This window comes from Scyliorhinus torazame, chromosome 11 (assembly GCF_047496885.1).
Source record: "Scyliorhinus torazame isolate Kashiwa2021f chromosome 11, sScyTor2.1, whole genome shotgun sequence".
Classification (NCBI taxonomy): Eukaryota; Metazoa; Chordata; class Chondrichthyes; order Carcharhiniformes; family Scyliorhinidae; genus Scyliorhinus; species Scyliorhinus torazame.
In genome coordinates, this window is record NC_092717.1 from 69,328,037 (window position 1) to 69,349,937 (window position 21,901).

The following is a 21,901-nucleotide window of genomic DNA, read 5'->3' on the forward strand; positions in this document are numbered from 1 at the left end:
CACAAAACAATGTTTATTCCATGAACTCAACTTAACATCTTAAATAAACATTGGCTCTCTTAACACCCCTTACTTCAAAGATAACTCAGAAAATATTGCAACAGTAAATAATTTCTCAAAATGTTCCTTCAAACTTCCAAGAGACTTAACATCTTTAAACAGAATCACATCAGGTTAAAGGCTTTACTATTATGAGTTTAAATCACCCTAATGATCCAGAGATAGTCTTTCATGGCAGAGATCCAGCTCACTGCCAAACACAGACACTCCCCAAGCTCTTTTCAAACTGCAAAACTAAACTGCAAAATGGCTGACCTGAGCTCAGTCACACCCACTCTCTGACATCACTGTTTTCTTAAAGGTACATCGCTTAAACATCCCTGTCTTAAAGGTACTCTCACATGACACCTCCCCCCAAGAAAAAAAAACCCATCAACTTCAAGATGGTTTCATTTTTCACTTTTGCACCATCCACTACGAAATGTACATACTAAATATACCTTTTTGTTTAAAAGAAACAAACAACACATACAAACAGGTATAGTAATATAGTCCATTTGTCTTTGTTCTTCTTCCTCCAACCGAAATCCTTCTCGATTGACAGTCTCTTTGAACACAGTCTCTGCACGATCCATCCATTCCTCTACTTCTCGGCATTTCTCTTTAGAATCAGATACTTTAATTCAATCTGACCACAGAGTCCCTTGTAATTCTCCAATACAGGACCATTGGTGATCACAGCTTTCAGGCAGTCAAATGCCTGTTGAAAGTCCGCTGTCCATTGAAATTTTTGATGTTTCATTAGCAAGTCCATCAGTGGAGTAATCACGCCACAAAACGTTTTGCACAAATGTTCGATCAAATCCACTCATGCTAAGAAATCGCATTTTTTCCCTTCGTCTTGAGGGTATCGGAAACTCCGCAAGGAAAGTGATTCGGGCTTCTCCAAATTCACATTCGGCTAGGTTCATCACCAATCCCGCCCTCCTGAAGTCGATCGAAGAACTCCATACGATGTTTTAAATGTTCTTTCCATGTCTGGAAGTTGGAAATAAAAGCAGATTGTCCCACTTTCGCAATGCAATCCTTCAAACGTGGGATAGGATAAAAGTCCGTTCTTGTAACTGCATTCACCTTTCGATCGTCCACACACAACCGTTGGGTACCGTCTGGTTTAGGTACCATCACTATGGGTGAGCTCCATTGGCTGCAACCCACTTCAATTATGCCATTTTTAAGCATACTTTAAATCTATTTGTTAACCTGTGCCAATTTTAAAGGATTAAGTCTATATGGATGTTGTTTGATAGGAACAGCATTTCCCACATCTACATCATGTATAGCCATTTTAGTACTTCCCAATTTATCTCTACAAACTTGCCCATGTGATATCAATAATTCTTTCAGGTCAATTCGTTTTTCCTCTGGAAGGTAACTTAACAATTCATCCCAATTTTTAACAACATCCTCATTTTCCAATTTAATTTGAGATGTGTCAAATTCACAGTCATCTGGATTTCGTTCGTCACGGAGTTAGAATCATTAAAACCTCCTTTTTCTCTCCTTCCCTTTCAAAGTACCTTGTAAGTACATTCACATGACACACTCCTCCTTCTATCTGGTGCTTTTACCACATAATTCACCTCACTTAATTTCCTTTCAATCTGATACGGTCTACAAAACCTAGCTTTTAAAGGCTCCACTACCACTGGTAACAACACTAAAACTTTATCCCCACTGGCAAAACTACGAACTTTGGATTTCTTGCCTGCTACCCGTTTCATCACATTTTGTGCAACTTTCAAATGTTGTCTCGCCAATTCACCTGCTCTATTTAATCGTTCCCTGAAATTTGACACGTAATCCAATAGTGCAATTTCCGATTTCTCACCCACCAATTTTTCCTTAATCAATTTAAGTGGTCCTCTTACCTCATGACCAAAAATTAGTTCAAAAGGACTAAATTTGGTAGACTCATTAGTTGCATCCCTAATTGCAAACAATACGAATGGGATTCCTTTATCCCAATCCTCTGGATAATCTTGACAAATACGCCCTCAACATTGTCTTTAATGTCTGATGCCACCTTTCTAATGCTCCCTGCGATTCAGGATGGTACGCAGTTGATTTAAATTGTTTTATTCCTAAGCTGTCCATAACTTTGTTGAATAACTTTGAAGTAAAATTTGATCCTTGATCCGATTGAATTTCTGTGGGTAGCCCATATCTAGTAAAGAATTTAAGTAACTCCTCCACAATCCTTTTAGCTGTAATATCATGTACTGGAATGACCTCTGGAAACCTAGTAGACACATCCATTATAGTCCAAAGATATTAATTCCCACTTTCTGTTTTAGGAAGTGGTCCTACACAATCGATAAGGACTCAAATGCTGGAATGGGTATTAAGGGTGCTGGTTTTATCACTGCTTGAGGTTTCCCTATCACTTGACATGTGTGACAAAATTTAACTACATCTTTATGTAGTCCAGGCCAATAAAAACATTTCTGGATTTTAGCTTGAGTTTTCCTTATTCCCAAATGACCTCCCACTGGTACCTCATGTGCAACTCGCAACACCTCCTTTCTAAACCCTACCGGCAATACTACTTGATGAACTTCTGCTCACTTTTCATCCACCTGCATATGTACAGGTCTCCATTTTCTCATCAAGACATCATTTTTACGGTAATAACACTCTGGTATACACTCAGATTCCTCTTCCGTATATGCTTTCTGATATATCCATTTCATTTCTACATCTTTCTGGTGTAACTCCGCCAATTCTCCTGAACTAAAAATATCCGCCTCATCCTCCACCTGTTCTTTTTCAACCATCTGATCAAAAATAGTTTCTGATAATTGCACTTCAACTTCACTCTTTGATTTCTCCTCTTGTCTTAACCTGTGGCTTTCCGACCTTGTTACTACACAATCCGGAAAAATCCCAGGATATTCGTCCTTCAACCCTTCAGTTGTCTGATTTTCCACTGGCTTATCAACCACAGTAGACATCACTCCCACCTGCGATCCAGCTATACCATTACCCAAGATAAACTGTATTCCTGAACAAGATAGTTTATCTATTACTCCTACTACCACTTCACCACTCTTCACTGGACTTTCCAACCTTACCTTATATAATGGAACGCTACTTCTCTCACTCTGAATTCCACATATCACCACCTTTTCTGGCAACATTCTTCCCAAACTACATAATTCCTCATCTCTTACCATTAAAGATTGACTAGCCCCTGTAGCCTTCTTTACCTGCTCCTCCTGATACACGAGTAAACTTTACCCACACAAGTAAATTCTTTAAAGACATCTGGTATCTTCTTAACAATTACTTCTTGAACAGGCTGTACAATTGTTTGCACCTCCTTCGCTTCCCTTGGGCTTTTCTTTGCCACTCTAACAAACCCACTGTCTTATCCTGTTTTACCACACCAGCCTTCCCAGTGCTTTTCTTCGACCACCAACACCGTGACTTTACATGGCCTAGTTTATTACAGTGAAAACATCCGAAACTTTTCATTTCTTTTCCACCCTCCTGGATTTCATTTTTAATCTGAGGTACACTCTCTTTATTGTCTCCCATCAGATCACCTTTACCACTTGAGTATTTCTCATGTCCCCAGTTTCTATCTCTCACCGGCTGAAACTGATGTCGGAAACCAATCTTTGATTTATGAACTAATTCATAATCATCTGCCATTTCCGCTGCTAATCTCGCAGTTTTAACCCTCTGTTCTTCCACATGAGTTCTCACTATATCAGGAATTGAATTTTTAAACTCCTTCAAAAGTATAATTTCTCAGAGCTTCATACGTTTGGTCTATTTTCAAAGCCCTTATCCACCTATCAAAATTACTCTGTTTGAGCCTTTCAAACTGCATGCATGTTTGACCAAATTATTTCCTTAAATTTCTAAACCTTTGTCTGTAAACTTCAGGCACTAGCTCATATGCACTTAAGATGGATTTCTTCACCTCCTCATACGTTCCAGATACCTCCTCCGGTAGTGATGCAAACTCTTCACTAGCTCTACCTACCAGCTTTGTTTGAATCAGTAATACCCACATGTCCTGTGGCCATTTCATTTGTTTAGCTACCTTCGCAAATGAAATGAAAAAGGCTTCCACTTCCTTCTCGTCAAACCTTGGCAATGCTTGGATGTATTTAAATAGATTCCCACCAAGCCTTCGACCATGACGCTCTTTCTCACTATCCTCATCACTATCATCCAACTGTACGTTTCCCTTTACATCTGCCAATTTTAACTGATTGTCATGTTTCATGGCCATTTTCTGAAGTTCAAACTCCCTCTCTTGATCTTTTTTCCTGATCTGCATCTTCCTTTCTTTTTCTTTTTGTTCTGCTGGGGCCATTCTTTCTTTTCTCCTTTCTTCTCTCTCCTTTTCTTTTTCCCCTCTCTCTCTTTTTCCTCTCTCTCATCTCGTATTCAAGCCGCTTTAATTCTTTCCCATGTTTCATTTGTTTAATTTGCAACTGAATATTTGCCATTTCCCTTGAGTCAAACTCTATCTCAGGCAACTTTAAATGCTTAACCACCGCCATAATTACCTCATCTTTTCTCATTTTGTCAGGTAATGTTAACTGCAATGTTCTTGCCAAATCTAACAGTCTGCGTTTCGTTTCTGTCCATAAGGTACTAGGTGTGACATCCTCCAACCCCAAAAACTTCTGAGCCTCTGAAAGAGCCATTGTTCACAACACTCTCCCCACTTAAACTAAAATACCACACCGGAAAAGCAACGATCCTTCACTGTCTTTAAGTTCACAAAAGCCAATGCAATAAATAGCCTTTTATTCCCCTCGAGCCCCCAATTGTTATGGGTGAGGCGTTTTCAGAACCCCAAAATGTATCATGGAGTTCAACCAAACTCCCCCTTTAATGTATTTGTTGCTTTTCCTAGCACATGGCTTTATCCCAAGGTGTGGGATTACAATTATGGACACGTGGGTTTTTAAACACAAAACAATGTTTATTCCATGAACTCAACTTAACATCTTCAATAAACATTGGATCCCTTAACACCCCTAACTTCAAAGATAACTCAGAAAATATTGCAATAGTAAATAATTCCTCAAAATGTTCCTTCAAACTTCCAAGAGACTTAACATATTTAAACAGAATCACATCAGGTTAAAGGCTTTACTATTATGAGTTTAAATCACCCTAATGATCCAGAGATAGTTTTTCATGGCAGAGATCCAGCTCACTGCAAACACAGACACTCCCCAAGCTCTTTTCAAACTGCAAAACTAAACTACAAAATGGCTGACCTGAGCTCAGCCCCACCCACTCTCTGACATCACTGTTTTCATAAAGGTATATTGCTTAAACATCCATGTCTTCAAGGTACTCTCACGTGACAACTTTAAAACAAGGGGGTTGGTGACCTTGGTTTATAAGTAGGTGGCATTCGAAGTGGGGAATATAGAAGCGGACCCAGGGGATTGATATGTTATGGTTAGTGGGAAGCTGGAGGGAATGGCCGTGGTATTGGTAAATATATATGCCCCAAACTGGGATGATGTTGAGTTTGTTAGACGGGTACTAGGGAAGATCCCAGACCGAGATTCACGTCGACTGATTATGGGGTGAGATTTCAATACTGTCCTGGATCCAAGGCTGGACCGGTCGAGTTCTAGGTCTGTTATTGAAGTTATCAGCAATGGCAAGGGAGCTCCGGGGGTTCATAGAGCGCAGGGGGGAAATCGATCCCTGCACTGGATGGACTTGCAAGTTAGCAAGAGAAAGGCCAAGCGCCCGCAATGGAGGTTGGATATGGGGCTGTTAGTGGCGGAGGAGGTGTGCGAGTGGGTGAGGGAGGTCATTCGGGGATATATAGGTATCAATGACACGGGTGAGGTTTCTGCGGGGTTGGTTTGGGAGGCACTGAAGGCGGTTATTAGGGGGAATTTATCTCAATTCGGGTCTATAAGGAGAAGGCTGAGCAGGCATAGTTGGACAGATTGGTAGGTGAAATGTTACAGGTGGGCAGGAGCTATGCCGAGTCTCCGGATGACGGACATTCGAAGGAGCGTCAGAGGCTGCAGCTGGAATTTGGGCTCCTGTCCACAGGTAAGGCAGAGGGATAGCTGAGGAGGGTAAAGGGGACGGTGTATGAGTATGGGGAAAAAGCCAGCAGGATGCACTAGCTGAGGAAACAGCAGGCGGCGAGAGAGATTGGGAAAGTGAGAGATATAGGGGGGAGGTGATTCTGGATCCTGCGGGGTGAACGATGTGTTTCTGAAATTTTATAGTAAATCATATAAATCGGAAACCCCGCTGGGGAGGAGGGGATGAAACAATTTCTGGGAGGGCTGGAGTTCCCGAGGATAGATGAGGAGTTGGTGGAGGATTTGGGAGCCCCAATTGGGCTTGGCTAGGTTATAGACGTGTTGGGGCGATGCAATCGGGTAAAACCCCAGGACCAGACGGATACCCGGTTAAGTTTTATAAAAAGTTTTCCAGCTCTTGGGGCCGCTCTTGGTAAAGGCTGTTAATGAGTCAAAGGAGCTGGGAGAGCTCCCCCCAACATTATCGCAGGCATCGATTTCCCTTATTTTGAAGCGGGTTAAGGATCTGGAGAGCAGTGAGTCGTATAGGCCAATCTCCCTGCTAAATGTGGATCTCCCTGCGAAATTGCTGGCAAAGATTTTGGCCACACGTATAGAGGATTGAGTTCTGGAGTAATAGGGGAGGACCAGACAGGATTTGTTGAGGGACGACACCTGACGTCCAACATTCGGCAGCTCCGAAATGTAACCATGATGCCTGCTTAGGGGCGCGAGGTCGAGATGGTGGTGGTCATGGATGCAGAAAAGGCCTTTGATTGAGTGGAGTGGAAGTACTTGTGGGATGTTCTGGGAAGGTTTGGGTTTGGGCAGGGATTTGTGGATTGGGTCCGGTTGCTCTATCAGGCACCGGTGGCGATTGCAAGGACAAACCGGGTTCGATCAGAATATTTTATTCTATACCGGGGGACGAGACAGGGGTGTCCACTCTCCCCACTACTGTTTTCCCTGGCCATAGAGCCTTTGGCAATGGCGCTGAGAGCATCGAACATTTGGCAGTGGGTAGTGAGGGGGGGGGGTGGAACATAGGGTCTCGCTCTATGCGGACAATTTGCTCCTTTATATAACAGACCTGTTGGGGGGAATTACAGGAATTATGGGGATTCAGGAGGAATTTGGTCGGTTCTCAAGTTAGAAACTGAATATGGGCAACAGTGAGGTTTTTGCGATCCAGACAAGGGGTCAGGAGAGGAGACTGAGGGAGATGCCATTCAAAGTAGGGAGGGAGATTTGGGTACCTGGGGGTTCATGTGGCAAGGGACTGGGGTCAGCTTCATAAACTAAATTTAGGCAGGGTGATTGAGCAAATGAAAGGGGACTTCCGTAGGTGGGACGTGCTCCCGCTGTCACTGGCGGGGAGGGTACAGACTATGAAAATGACAGCCCTTCCAAGATTGCTGTTCGTGTTTCAGTGTCTTACAATCTTCATGCCCAAGGCATTTTTTTAGGAAGTTGAATATTTGGAGTGTCGGAAGATCCGGGAGCCCGGGGCGGGTGGGGGGCCGCACGTTTTGGCCTTTGCCTTCCTGGAGGCCCGAAGACGGATTTTGCTGGGATGGAGGGACTTGGAGCCTCCAAAGTCGGGGGTTTGGGTCAGTCACATGGCAGGATTTCCTAGGCTAGAGAAAATTAAGTTCACCGTAAGCAGTTCATTATAGGGATTCGCTCGGGGTTGGCAGCCATTTATCGACCTTGGGGGGAGGAGGGGATCTAATGTATGGGTAGTTAGGGCTGGGGGGGGGGGGGAGAGAGTCAGGTGTGTTATTGTGGGGTTTTTGCACGTGTTGGATCTCTGATGTTTAAACTGCTAAAATGATAAATGCCTCAATAAAATATTTTGTAAAGAAAAAAGATTCAAGACCATGATGTGAGAACTGTTAGCAGAATTGAATTTATTCTCACCATTGCAATTAGATGTGGAAAATATAACAGACTGCAAAAGATCAATTAATGCAATGGGTCACCTTCTCGAAGTGGCTTCACACAATATAGAGGTATAATTGTTCAACCAGGAAATATTGTGAATAAGAAACCTTTGTGTGGTCAATTTGCAACAACTTGAGCACTGTGGAGCCAATGTATGGGTGGGAAGGTAAACATACCAAACAAAGTAATAGATAGCCAACTAATCAAATCAGATAGCCCAGCATGTGAGCATGTCTATATAGCCAACCAGAACAGCAGATAGGATTGGCAAGCAAGGAAAGTTAAATAGCTGCTACAGAAATGCACTAAAACATGACAAGAAATAAATAATAAAAAGACACATGACTGCTGTGTGCACAACCCTGTACTTGTGTGCAATCAGCATCCTTAAGTTGAAGGCAGACAGGTTTGTGTAATGCAATGTAAAGTCAATTATGAAAGAAAACTAGCACGGAATACAAAAAAAAGATAGCAAAAGCATCTGTAAGTATATAAAAGGGAAGAAAGTAGCTAAAGTAAATGTTGGTCCTTTGGAGGAAGACATCAGGAAGTGGGGAACACAGAAATGCCAGAGATGTTAAATCAATATTTTGCTTCAGTTTTCAGAGTGGAGGATACTAGTACCATCCCAATGGTAACAAGTAATACAACGGTAATAGAACGGGAGGAACGTAGAACAATTATCATCAATAGGGAAAAAGTACTAAACAAACCACTCAGATTAAAGGAAGACAAGTCCCCAGGGCCTGATGGCTTACATTCTGGTGTTAGCATGTGGATCTATTGCTTATAGATCCGTGGATGCAGGAACGATTCCAATGAAAAAATGCTAATGTACTGCCCTTATTCAAAAGGAGCGGGGGGGGGGGGGGCAGAAAGTAGGAAACTATAGGCCAGTTAGATCAACATCTGTCTTTGGGAAATTGTTAGAATATTAATCAGGAAGTAATTACATGACATTTAAAAATGTCAGGAAAGTCAAAATGCAATCCATCAGTGTCAGCATGGTTTTACAAAAGGTAATATTTGACCAATTTGCTAGAGTTCTTCAAATATGTAACAAGCCAAATGGATAATGGGGATCCTGTAGACGTAGTATATCTGGACTTCCAGAAGGCATTTGATAAGATGCCGCACAAAAGGTGAATCTACAAGGTAAGATCACACACGGCTAGGGGTAATTTATTAGCTTGAATAGAAGATTGGCTAATCGACATAGGGTCGGGATAAATTGTCTTTTTCTGGTTGGCAAGATATAACTAGTGGGGTGCCTTGGGCCCCAACCATTTACAATATATATTAATGGCTTGGAAGGGCAGGACAGTGGCACAGTGGTTAGCATTGCTGCCTCACGGCACCGAGGTCCCAGGTACAATCCTAGTTCTGGGTCACTGTCCATGTGGAGTTTGCACATTCTCCCCTGTTTGCGTGGGTTTCGCCCCCACAACCCAAAGATGTGCAAGGTAGGTGGATTGGTCACACTAAATTGCCCCTTAATTGGAAAAAATTAATTGGGTACTCTAAATTTATTTATTTTTTAAAATTAATGGTTTGGATAGACGGTGCTATTGCCAAATTTGGAGATGACACTAAAATAGGTGGGATACTAAGTTGCAATGAGGGTAGAAGATATTTACAATTGGATATAGATACATTAGGTGAGTGGTCCAAAATTTGGCAGATGGAATTTAACGTGAATTAGAGTGAGGTTAGCCATTTTGGTCAGATAAATAGAAAGGCAACTTATTATTTAAATAGAGAGAAACTTCAGAGTGCTTTGGAGCCGAGGGATCTGGGTGTCCTTGTGCATGAATCGCAGAAAACTAGCATGCTGGTACTGCAGGTAATAAGGAAGGCAAATGGAATTTTGCCTTTATAGCTAAAGGAATAGAATATAAAAGTAGGGGACTTCTGGTGGAGGCCATGGAGGAGTATTTACATTTACATAGAATATACAGTGCAGAAGGAGGCCACTCGGTCCATCGAGTCTGCACCGGCTCTTGGAAAGAGCACCCTACCCAAGGTCAACACCTCCACCCTATCCCCATAACCCAGTAACTCTACTCAACACTAAGGGCAATTTTGGACACTAAGGGCAATTCATCATGGCCAATCCACCTAACCTGCACATCTTTGGACTGTGGGAGGAAACCGGAGCACCCGGAGGAAACCCACGCACACACGGGGAGGATGTGCAGACTCCGCACAAACAGTGACCCAAGCCAGAATCGAACCTGGGACGCTGGAGCTGTGAAGCAATTGTGCTATCCACAATGCTACCGCACATTCGATAGCTCTCGCCTGAATTGGACTTTCAGACCTTTTTTCCTGGATTTTTGTAGACTTATGAAATAAATCGGTGGAGTTAGCATCAGTAAGGAGGATATCCCCCCCCCCTGGTGTATGGATAGCTGGACCAGAAGTGGCCGGGTGAAACGAATTAGTACCGATAGAGGGAAGCTGGCAGTGCGGCGAAGCCATGGCAGACGGCAAGGACCAGGGAGTTCACTGGCCGAAGGAGCAACAGATGGAGTTTCTCAAGAGTTGCTTTGCCGAGCTAAAAAGGGGTCCGCTTGACCCGATGAAAGCATCGATTGACCAAATGGTGGCGACTCAGGCAGCCCAGGGGAAAGCGATCCAGGCGATTTTTCTCCAACCAGCCACAAACAGATGCAGGAGAAGCTGGAGGAGCTGGAGAACAGAACCAGGAGGCAGAATTTAAGAATCGTTGGCCTTCCTGAAGGTATTGAGGGATCAGATGCGGGAGCGTATGTGACGAGTATGCTGGAGTCGTTGATGGGAGAGGGGTCTTTCCCTCGACCCCTGGAGCTGGATGGAGCACAGAGAGCCCTCGCAAGGAAACCCAAGGCAAACGACCCGCCAAGGGCCATGGCGATCCGTTTTCACTGATTTTCAGACAAGGAGCGCATCCGGCGATGGGCCAAGAAGGAACGGAGCAGCAAGTGGGAGAATAATGAGGAGCGCATCTATCAGGACCTGGGTATGGAGCTGGCCAAGAGACGTGCGGGGTTCAACCGGGCAAAGACGACCCTCTTTAAGAAGGGGGGTAAAGTTTGGGGTGTTGTACCCAGCGAGACTGTGGGTAACACATGAGGACCAACACCATTAGTTCGAGTCGCCAGATGATGTATGGACATTTATTAAAGAGAAGTTGGACTTGAGTTAATGCTTCAAAGATGGGTGGAGGCGGCGATTTGTACTTGTGTTCTGTTTCGAACAAGATTGTGGTTAGACATGGCGAGAGAGCAGGTTGGGGGTGGACGGTTGGAGGGCGCTTTGTTTAGAAGGTGGTTGATACAGGGGAGAGGGGGGGGCCTGAAGCTAGCACTACCCTTCGGGGGACTGGGTTTTGTTTTAAGTGAGTGTGTCTGTTCGTCTTTATGGTTATGCTAGTGGTTTTTGGAGAGCTGATGTTTACTTACTGGGGAATGTGATCTTGTAAATAGGTTTTTTCTATGTGGGGAGAGGGGTCCAAACAATAGCGCGATAGTCTGACCGGCGCCAGGGGCGGGGGCTATTGGGGTCAGCATGGATCAGCTGACTCTCGGAAGCGTGATGGGGGGTGACTTAGTGTTGAGTTGGTATTTGATTTGGGTGATTAGGTTTCTGGTGTTAGAGGGGGGTAGTAGCCCCACCCCCTGTCCAGGCTGATTACTTGGAACGCGAGAGATCTGAATGGCCCAATGAAGAGAGCACACGTGTTTGCGCATTTAAAGGGACTAAAGGCAGACATGGTAATGCTCCAGGAGACACATCTGAAGGTCACAGACCAGATGAGATTTAGGAAGGGTTGAGTGGGTCAGGTGTTCCACTCAGGGCTGGACTCGAAGACCAGGGGGGTAGCAATTCTGATCAGCAAGCGAGTGGCATTTGAGGCTGGGAGAATAGTGGCTGATAAAGGGGGTAGATATATCATGGTGAGTGGGAAGCTGGAGGGGATCCGAGTGGTGCTGGTGAATGTCTACTCCCCGAACTGGGACGATGTGGAGTTTATGAGGCGTGTGTACGGCAAAATCCCGGACCTTGAGTCACACAACTTGGTCATGGGAGGGGATCTTATACGGTCATTGAACCTGAATTGGATCGCTCAAAATCCAGGACAGGGAAGAGGCTGGCGGCGTGCGGGCAGGTGAATAAGAGTATCCAGAACTATTTGGAAACAAACGAGATGGGAGAGGTATCGGCAGCGACGGCCTGGGAAGCCCTGAAGGCAGTTGTTAGAGGGGAACCTATATCGATCCGGCCCCATAGAGAAAAGAGGGAAAGGGCGGAGAGGGAGAGATTAGTGGAGGAGATACTTCGTGTGGACAGGAAATATGCGGAGGCCCTGGACGCGGGACTCCTGAGGGAGCGGCGCAAGCTTCAGGCGGAGTTTGAATTGTTGACCACAGGAAAAGCGGTAGAACAGTTGAGGAAGGCTAGGGGTGCGGTGTATGAATATGGGGAGAAGGCGATCAGGATGCTGGCGCACCAGCTTAGGAAGAGAGAGGCGGCCAGGGAGATTGTGGGAGTAAAGAATAAGGAGGGCAACTTGGTCTCAGACCCAAAGGGGGTGAATGAAGTTTTTAAGGAATTCTACAGCAAAATAGATGCGTCGGAACCGCGGGTGCTGAAGGGATGAGGCAATTTCTGGACCAGTTGAGGCTCCCGAGGGTGGAGGAGGGTCTGGGGGCACCGATTGAGATAGAAGAAATTATTAAGGGGGTGGACGGCATGCAGTTGGGCAAAGCTTCGGGACCGGATGGGTTCCCGGTGGAATTTTAAAAAACATTTCAGAGGTGTTGAGCCCACTACTGATGAGGACCTTGAATGAGGCGAGAGAGAAGGGAATTCTCCCCCCTACAATGTCACAGGCCTCGATCTGACTCATTCTGAAACGGGAGAAGGACCCTGAACAATGTGCGTCTTACAGGCCAATCTCGTTGCTAAATGTGGATGCCAAGCTATTGGCTAAGATCTTGGCCACGAGGATAGAGGATTGTGTCCCGGGGGTGATAGGGGAAGACCAGACTGGATTCGTTAAGGGCAGGCAACTTAATGCTAATGTGCAGAGACTTTTAAATATTGTTATGATGCCCTCGGAAGGGGAGGAAGCAGAGGTTGTGATAGCAATGGATGCAGAGAAAGCTTTTGGTGGAGTGGAAGTACCTGTGGGAGGCGCTGGATAGGTTTGGGTCTGGTGAGGGCTTTATCCGGTGGGTGCGATTGCTGTACCAGGCACCTGTGGCAAGCGTGCGCACGAACCGGCTTAGGTCGGAGTATTTTAAATTGCACCGGGGTACAAGGCAAGGGTGTCCCCATTCCCCGTTATTATTTGCTCTAGCCATTGAGCCACTGGCCATAGCGTTGAGAGCTTCAAGGAACTAGCAGGGGCTGGTCCGGGGGGAGGGGGTGGAGCATCGAGTCTCGCTCTACGCGGCTGATCTCCTCCTGTATGTTTCGGACCCTTTGGAGGGGATGGGGGAGGTCTTGCGAATCTTAAGGGAAATTGGCAGATTCTCGGGATATAAATTGAACATGGGGAAGAGCGGGTTGTTTGTGATCCAGGCTAAAGGACAGGCGAAGAGACTGAGTGAGCTGCCGCTGAGGAGGGTAGAGCAGAGCCTTCGTTACCTGGGGATACAGGAAATCGCTTATTGTCACAAGTAGGCTTCAAATGAAGTTACTGTGAAAAGCCCCTAGTCGCTACATTCCGGCGCCTGTTCGGGGAGGCTGGTACGGGAATTGAATCGTGCTACTGGCCTGCCTTGGTCTACTTTCAAAGCCAGCGATTTAGCCCTGTGCTAAACCAGCCCTACAGGTGGCCCGGAAGTGGGATTTGTCGCACAAGCTTAATCTGACCCGGCTGGTGGAACAAATGGAGGGGGACATGCTCCCGCTGTCACTGGCGGGGAGGGTGCAGACCGTGAAAATGACGGTCCTCCCCAGGTTCTTATTTGTATTCCAGTGCCTTCCCATCTTCATCCCCAAGGCCTTTTTCAAGCGGGGGAAGGGGGGGGGGGGGGGGTCGGCATGGGAACAGTTGGAGGCGACGTCATGCAAAGACACCAGTTTGGGTGTGCTGTTAACGGCACCTCTGCCATTCTCACCGGCCCGCTACTCCACAAGTCCGGTGGTGGTGGCGACATTGAAGACATGGGGGAAGATCTGGGGCAGTGGAGGAGGCACAAGAGGGTGGAGGGAGCGTCTGTCTGGACCCCGTGATGTAATAACCACAGGTTCCTGCCGGGTAGGATGGATGGCGGGTTCCAGAGCTGGCAGAGGGCGAATATTAGAAGGATGGGTGACCTGTTTATAGATGGGAGCTTTCCCAGCCTGCAGGCACTGGAGGACAAGTTTAAATTGCCGCCAGGGAACGCCTTTAGGTATTTATAAGTGCGAACCTTCCTGAGGAAGCAGGTGGTGGCCTTCCCGCTGTTGCCGCCACGGGGGATACAAGATAGAGTAGTGTCCGGTACCTGGGTGGGGGTGTCGGATATCTACCAGGAGCTGTTGGAGGCGGAGGAAACCCCGGTGGAGGAGCTTAAAGGCAAGTGGGAGGGGGGGGTTAGGAGGGGAGTTAGAGCCGGGACTATGGGCGGAAGCCCTAAGTAGGGTCAATTCCTCCACATCATGTGCTAGGCTCAGTCTAGTCCAGTTTAAGGTGGTCCACCGGGCACACATGATGGCGGCGAGGATGAGTAAGTTTTTCGGGGTAGAGGACAGATGTGCGAGGTGTGCGGGGAGCCCAGCAAACCATGTCCACATGTTTTGGGCATGCCCGAAGCTGGAGGGATTCTGGCAGGGGTTTGCCAGGGCAATGTCCAAGGTGCTAGGAACACGGGTGGTGGCGATCTTTGGGGTGTCAGAAGACCCGGGAGTTCAGGGAGTGAAAGAGGCCGATGTCCTGACCTTTGCCCCCCTGGTAGCCCGGAGACAGATCTTGTTATTGTGGAGGGACTCAAAGCCCCTGAGCGTAGAGATCTGGGTTAGTGACATGGCTGGGTTTCTCAGCCTCGAGAAAATAACGTTTGCCTTAAGAGGATCAATGTTAGGGTTCTCCCGGAGGTGGCAGTCGTTCGTCGACTTTCTTGGGGAAATTTTTAATTTATAATGTCAGCAGTAGCAGCTTTCCGAGTGTGGGGGATGGGGTAAGTGTTGTGTTTGTTTTTTTTGCGCCATGTTAATGGTTCACGCCGATTGTTCCTTTTCTGTTTTTGTTATTAAATTTTACAAATACTTCAATAAAAACATTTTTTAAAAAAAGAATATAAAAGTAGGGGATGAGCTGCTGCAACTGTATAAGACCGCATCTGCAGTACTTTACAGTTTTGGCCCCCTTATTCAAGGAGAGATGGAATTGTATTAGAAAAGTTCAGAGGAGATTGATAGACTGATTCCAGAGATGAGGGACTTGTCTTTTGAAGAGGGATGGAGCAGTTTAGGCCGATACTCTCTCGAGTTTAGAAGAATGAAGGGAAATTTAATTGAGGTATACAAGATGATAAATGGTACTGACAAAGTAGACATGGAAGTGATGCTTCCTCTTTTGGGGCAATCAAGAATGAGAGGTCATAGCTTTAGGAGAAGGGCTAGCAGATTTGAAACAGATGAGGAGAAATGACTGCTCTCAAAGGGTCGGGAATCTGTGGAATTCACCACCACAGTGTGTGGTGGATGCCGGCACATTGGGTACATTTGAGGAGATAGACAGATTTCTTAATTAATAATGGGTTGAAGGGTTCTGGAGAATGAGCAGGTAAGTGGAATTGAGACCAAGACAAGATCAGCCATGATCGTACAGAATGGCAGAGAGGACTCGAGGGGCTGAATTGCCCATTCCTGCTCTTCGTTCTTATGTACTACTGTAATATCTGATCATACAAACAACAGCTACATGTTTTTAATGTTCAAAAAAATCCCAAGGTGCTTTACAGTTGCAGGTATGGAAAAGCAAAATGAGCTAAGGAAGGAAGAATGAGGTGGAGTGACTAAAATCTCAAAGAGATGGGCTTTGACAAGATATTTTGAAAGAAGCATGAGGCTGAAATGCAGAAAGATTGGGGCACAATTTCACAGAGGAAGTTCCAAGAAGCTGACTACTAACAGCAAAGTGGAAGAGGATAAGGGCGAATGTATAAAAGGCCAGAGATAAAGGAATCGCAAGTCAAGGGCAGTCAATTTCACCTCACCTCTGGAATTTGACCAGGTTTGAACCAAGGATTTAATGAAGTCTGGAGTCGAGTAGTTCTGGGGGAACCCAAACTGTGTTATTGAGAAGCAAGTGTTTCCTGATAGCACTGGGACTAAAGGCCGACACATCCTCTGCAGGAAGGCCTGCATCCTGGGGTCTTAGAATAACTGGCTGCAGAAAAAATGGATGCATTGATTGCAAACTTCCAAGGTTCTGAAAAGATCCCAATAGATTGGAGAACTGCAAATGCAACACATCTGTTCAAGGAGAGTCAGGAAGCAGGAAACTACAAACCAGTTAGCCTAACATCTATCATTAAAAAATATCATAAGGAAGTAGTAGGTCATTTAGAAAAGCATTATACAAGCAGTGTCACATGGTTTTGTGAAAGAGAAATAGAGTTTGACAAATTTATTAGAATTCCCCGAGGCTGCAACAAGCAGGGTGGATCAAGGGGAAGCAGCAGTGAATTTGGATTTCTAAAAGGCATAAGATAAGCTGCCATATAAAGGATTACAATACACCATAAGAGGTTATGATGTTTGGACTAATATGTTAACATGGATAGAGGATTGGTTAACCAACAGGAAACATTGGGATAAATGAGTCAGTATCAGATAGGCAAAATAGAACAACACAGGAGCAGTCCCTTCGGCCCCTACAAGCCTGTACCCTCAGCACTTCCTTGTGCCATTTCCCTCTACACCCACCCTATCCATGTGTTTGTCAAGATGCCTTTTGATCGCCATTAATGTATCTGCTTCCACAACCTCCCCTGGCAAAGCGTTCCATGCACTCACCACCCTCTGCATAAAAAACCTGCCTCGCACATCTCCTCTGAACTTTGCCCCATGGACCTTGTAGCGCACAATCACTTACGCAAGACGAGAAGCGATGAAGTCTATCTAGGCTTTATTAAGCGAGACTTGTCCCCAGCAGCTCAGCAACAGAATGAGGCTGCGGGGAGAAGCTCGAGCTCTTATACGCCGCCTTCAGGGCGGAGCCAGAAGTCGGAAGATCCAACCAGGACCCGGGACCTGTCAGCCAATAGCCTCTCGGCTTCACAGGTACCACATTACCCCTAATACATACCACCACATTCACCCCTTGTTAAAAAGGAACCCGGCGGGGTGGTGGTTCGCATGGTGGTAGGGGTTTACAAGGCTGGCCCTGGAACAAATTTCAGACTGTGTTAATACAGCTTTAGCCCTACACTGGGCTATGTACAAGTTTGTGAGAACTATTTACAATACGGGCAAAATTTTTTTTTTTTTTGTTACAACATTCTTGCTTTTTCTTGGTGTCACGCGGGCGGTCTGGTCTTCCTCGTCGATCGCCTCAGCCCCGGTGGTAGTGCAGGTGCTTGCTCGGGCGTTGTCGTCTCCGGGAGCGTTTCGCTGTTTGTTCCGGTTTTACTCCTGGGCGGGCACGGGAGGAGGACTGATCCACGCTGGAAGGGCGCGGTCGCAGGATGCGCCGGTGTCAGGGAGGGGGTGATCGATGTCGGGGGTGTGTGTGTGTTGCCGGCGGGCGCCAGGTCCCGCAGGGAGACCGTGTCCTGTCGGCCGTCGGGGTACGCCACATAGGCGTACTGCGGGTTCGCGTGGAGAAGGTGGACCCTCTCGACCAACGGGTCCGATTTGTGCGCCCGCACATGTTTCCGGAGCAAGATGGGTCCTGGGGCCGCCAGCCAGGTCGGCAGCGAAGTTCCGGAGGAGGACCTCCTGGGGAAAACAAGGAGGCGCTCATGAGGCGTTTGGTTAGTGGTGGTACACAGCAGCGACCGGATGGAGTGGAGAGTGTCCGGGAGGACCTCCTGCCACTGGGAAACTGGGAGATCCCTGGACCGTAGGGCCAGTAGGACGGTCTTCCAGACCGTGCCGTTCTCCCTCTCTACTTGCCCGTTCCCCCGGGGGTTGTAGCTGGTCGTCCTGCTCGAGGCTATGCCCTTGCTGAGCAGGAACTGGCGCAGATCGTTGCTCAAGAAGGAGGACCCCCTGTCGCTATGGATATACGCGGGGAAACCGAACAGTGTGAATATGGTGTCAAGGGCTTTAATGACTGTGGCCGCTGTCATGTCGGGGCAGGGGATGGCGAAGGGGAAACGGGAGTACTCGTCCACCACGTTCAGGAAGTATGCGTTGCGGTCGGTGGAGGGGAGGGGCCCTTTGAAATCCAAACTGAGGCGTTCAAAGGGGCGGGAAGCCTTGATCAAGTGCGCTCTATCCGGCCTGAAAAAGGTGCGGTTTGCACTCTGCGCAGGTGTGGCAGTTCCTGGTGACTGTACGGACCTCCTCCACAGAGTAGGGGAGGTTGCGGGACTTTATAAAATGGTAGAATCGGGTGACCACCGGGTGGCAGAGGTCTTCGTGGAGGGCTTGGAGGCGGTCTATTTGTGCGTTGGCACATGTGCCGCGGGATGGGCATTCGACGGCTCGTTCAGCTTTCCGGGACGATACAAGATCTCATAGTTAAAGGTGGAGAGCTCGATCCTCCACCTTAAGATCTTGTCATTCTTAATTTTGCCCCCCTGTGCATTATCGAAAATAAAGGCTACCGACCGTTGGTCGGTGAGGAGAGTGAATCTCCTGCCGGCCAGGTAATGCCTCCAATGTCGCACAGCTTCCAATATGGCTTGGGCTTCCTTTTCCACTGAGGAGTGGCGGATTTCTGAGGCGTGGAGGGTCCGGGAGAAAAAGGCCATGGGTCTGCCCGCTTGGTTAAGGGTGGCCGCCAGAGCTACATCGGATGCGTCGCTCTCGACCTGGAAGGGGAGGGACTCGTCGATGGTGCGCATAGTGGCCTTTGCGATATCCGCTTTGATACGGCTGAAGGCCTGGCGAGTCTCTGTCGACAGGGGGAAGGTAGTGGACTGTATTAGCGGGCGGGCCTTGTCTGCGTACTGGGGGGCCCACTGGGCGTAATATGAAAAGAAACCCAGGCAACGTTTCAGGGCTTTGGAACAGTGGGGAGGGGGAATTCCATAAGGGGGCGCATGCGTTCGGGGTCGGGGCCTATTACTCCATTGCGCACTACGTATCCCAGGATGGCCAAACGGTTTGTGCTAAAAACGCATTTTTCCTTGTTATACGTGAGGTTCAGGGCGTTTGCGGTCTGAAGGAACTTTTGGAGGTTGGCGTTGTGGTCCTGCTGATCGTGGCCGCAGATGGTTACGTTGTCGAGGTACGGGAACGTGGCCTGCAACCCGTGCTGGTCAACCATTCGGTCCATCTCCCGCTGGAAGACCGAGACCCCGTTCGTGACGCCAAATGGGACCCTTAGGAAGTGGTATAGCCGCCCGTCTGCCTCGAAGGCGGTGTACTTGGGGTCACCTGGGCGGATGGGGAGCTGGTGGTAGGCGGACTCGAGGTCCACGGTGGAAAAAACCTTATACTGAGCAATCCGATTGACCATGTCGGATATGCGGGGGAGAGGGTACGCATCTAGCTGCGTGTACCTGTTGATGGTCTGACTATAGTCTACGACCATCCTTTGCTTCTCCCCGGTCTTTACGACTACCACCTGGGCTCTCCAGGGACTATTGCTGGCCTGGATTATGCCTTCCTTCAGCAACCGCTGGACTTCAGACCGGATAAATGTCCGGTCCTGGGCGCTGTACCGTCTGCTCCTAGTGGCGACGGGTTTGCAATCCGGGGTGAGGTTTGCAAACAAGGACGGCGATTCAACCTTGAGGGTTGCGAGGCCGCAGATAGTGAGTGGGGTATTGGGCCGCCGAATTGGAATGTTAGGCTCTGAAGGTTACACTGGAAGTCTAATCCCAGTAATGTGGGCACGCAGAGTTGGGGCAGGACGTAGAGCCTGTAGTTCTTGAACTCCCTCCCTTGCACCGTTAGGTTTGCGATGCAGAACCCTCTGATCTCCACAGAGTGGGATCCTGCAGCTAGGGAAATCTTTTGCGTGCTTGGATGGATGGTCAGAAAACAGCGTCTTACCGTGTCTGGGTGAATAAAACTTTCAGTGCTCCCGGAGTCGATCAGGCATGGCGTCTCGTATCCGTTGACCAGCACCGTTGTTGTCGTCGTCTGGAGCGTCCGGGGCCGCGATTGATCCAGTGTCACCGAAGCCAGTCGTGGTAGTAGTGTCGCGGCGTCTTCTTCGGACCCCGTGGAGCCGTCGATGCTGGGGTCCTTTGTTGTCAACCAAGATGGTGGCGTCCATGAATCGCACGCGGCCGGGGGTGGACAAAATGGCCGCCCCCATGGGTCGCACGTGGTCGGGGGTGGACAAAATGGGCACCCCCATGAATCGCACTTGGCTGGGGGGTCACAAGATGGCGGCGCCCATTCTCCCCTCGTGGTGCCCGGGACCCAAAATGGCGGCGCCCGCGGGTCGCACATGGGGTGCTGGGGGGGTTGGGGGTGTTTGGGATGTGCTGTCCTCGTTCTTCTCCGAAGATTGCGGCGACCCCCCGGGACCGGCACACTGCCGCGTAATGGCCCTTTTTGTCGCAGCTTTTACAAGTAGCTGCATGGGCCGGGCAGCGCTGCCGGGGGTGTTTCGCCTGTCTGCAAAAATAGCAGCGGGCCCCCCCGGGATGGTCTGAGGCTTTAAGCGTGCAAGCTTGCGGGGGGGGGGGGGGGGGGGGGGGGGGGGGGTTGCCGGGGAGTTGGTCGCGACGGGGGTCCACGGAGCCCAAGGGGTTGCCGCGCGGTCGGGGCCGTAGGCGCGGGCATTTTGGGAGGCCACATCAAGGGAGGCCGCAAGGGCCCGTGCCTCTGAGAGTCCTAGCGACTCTCTTTCTAAAGTTCTTTGACGGATTTGGGGAGAGTTCATACCTGCCACGAATGCGCCACGAATTAGCAGGTCCGTGTGTTCGATCGCATTCACCGGCGGGCAGTTGCAGCCTCGTCCCAAAATCAGCAGCGCGCCGTAGAATTCGAGCGATTCTCCGGGAATTTGCCGTCTTGTCGCGAGTTGGTGGCGCGCGTAGACCTGGTTTACGGGCCGAACGTATATGCCCTTCAGCAATGCGAGTGCCGTCGGGAAATCCTCTGCGTCTTCGATTAGTGAGTAAATTTCCGGGCTTACCCTCGAATGCAGGACCTGCATTTTCTGCTCTTCCGTGATCCGGACGGGGGCGATTCGGAGGTAGCCTTCGAAGCATGCTTGCCAGTGTTTGAATACGGCCGCCGAGTTCGCTGCATGGGGCTGATCCACAGACACTCCGGGGCGATCCGGAGCTCCATAGTCTTTTAAGCTTGCTTAATAAATTGTAGCGCACAATGACATACGCGAGACGAGAAGCGACAAAGTCTATCTAGGCTTTATTAAGCGAGACTTGTCCCCAGCAGCTCAGCAACAGAATGAGGCTGCGGGGAGAAGCTCGAGCTCTTATACTCCACCTTCAGGGTGGAGCCAGAAGTCGGCAGATCCAACCAGGACCCGGGACCTGTCAGCCAATAGCCTCTCGGCTTCACAGGTACCACATTACCCCTAATACATACCACCACAGATCTTAAATCTATGTCCCCTGGTGACTGACCCCTCCACCCTGGGAAAGAGTGCCTGCCCTTCCACTCTATCCATGCCTCTCAATCTTGTAGACCTCTATCAGGTCATCCCTCAACCTCCGTCTTTCTAATGAAAACAGTCCGAGTCTATTCAGCCTCTCCACATAGCTAACAAACGAGAAGGGTGCAGTCGCGATCAGTTC

At 48.2% G+C, this 21,901-nt stretch overlaps 1 protein-coding gene across 4 annotated transcripts in view; it reads right to left on the minus strand.

Annotated features, from left to right (window-relative positions):
- Positions 1–21,901, minus strand: part of LOC140385326 (activin receptor type-1-like) — a 310,011-nt gene that overhangs the window by 81,466 nt on the left and 206,644 nt on the right. The gene's annotated exons all lie outside the window — the stretch shown is intronic.